At 23.5% G+C, this 1,245-nt stretch overlaps 1 protein-coding gene across 2 annotated transcripts in view; it reads right to left on the reverse strand.

Annotated features, from left to right (window-relative positions):
* Positions 1 to 1,245, reverse strand: part of LOC106881971 (hornerin) — a 67,532-nt gene that overhangs the window by 52,575 nt on the left and 13,712 nt on the right. The gene's annotated exons all lie outside the window — the stretch shown is intronic.

The following is a 1,245-nucleotide window of genomic DNA, read 5'->3' on the forward strand; positions in this document are numbered from 1 at the left end:
ATAAACAGGCAAATCTTTATTGAAGACTATCGCATTTAGAATACCCCTCAAAATTTAACAACCTGTAATTACAGAAAATAACCACAATAAACTGGAGCTGCATACAAAATTATTGGACTTTTTGAGTTGTAATAACAGTATTCCATACTTTCTAACTCAAAAAAGCCCTCTCATAGTTTTTAACTTAGTAGAGAGATAAATCAAGAATATAGCTCAGAACTACAAAAATAACTAATTAATAACAGGAACAGATACATATGTGGACAAAAAAAAAATCAATTTTGAATAATACATAAATTTGATGTGAATCCTTTGATGCATTTCTAAATGCCAGAATTAAAAAAAAATTTACTTAAAGATTAATTTTTTAGTTTAAAATGAGGAAACTAAATTTGTTAATTTGCATGATAGTCATTTATTTGTTTAATACAATGTTTTTTTTTTGTCTCCTTTAAAAAGAACTATTGAAATTCAAAGGTGTAATACTCAATATGAATCTATGTAACACATGAACTCTAATGCACAAGATAAACTCAAAAATAAACAGGAAATGAAACAATTGTATATAAGTATATCAATTTAAGATCCTTCTCACTTTAATAATATAAAATTTTTTATTTAACACTAACATATACTAGAATTCTATGACTATTCTAAAAAAACTTTTACTTATAAGCTTTGAACATTTCATATTTCTTAGCTGCTTATCATAAATGGCAAACCAGTTTTAAATGAATAAAAATGAATTCTAAAAAATTCATTCGTTTTATAAATTTAGTATAAAAGTTATCAAAAATATTTATGGTGAGACAATTTTCTTACAGGATGTTAATTTTCCCTATTGATGTTTTTTTTTAAAGAAAAAAAACCATATCAGTAAAATTTTCTTTAGATGGCAGTTCAAAAATATTTCTATTTTTTAAACAAACTAAAAATACATAATCTGATTTCAAACAAAAATGCAGGAAAAGGAACCTATTATTCAAACAAAGCTGAAATTAACCTATTAAAATGCTTCTAAGTTTCTCTAAGTAATATTTTATTAAAAAATACTATTTATGTTTTAATTTTCATTTAAAAGACAAATTGTTAGTAAATTCTATGTTTAATATAAAAATAAAAAAACCTGAAAGCAAAGACGACTTGTCAACTATCTGGAAAATAATCTGAAAAGAAGAACTACTCATGACAAGAAGTACAATAGAAACAATTTTGAGTTAGTTTTTTAAGAAAAGCAATGGTACT

This window comes from Octopus bimaculoides, chromosome 5, assembly GCF_001194135.2.
Source record: "Octopus bimaculoides isolate UCB-OBI-ISO-001 chromosome 5, ASM119413v2, whole genome shotgun sequence".
NCBI classification, from domain to species: domain Eukaryota; kingdom Metazoa; phylum Mollusca; class Cephalopoda; order Octopoda; family Octopodidae; genus Octopus; species Octopus bimaculoides.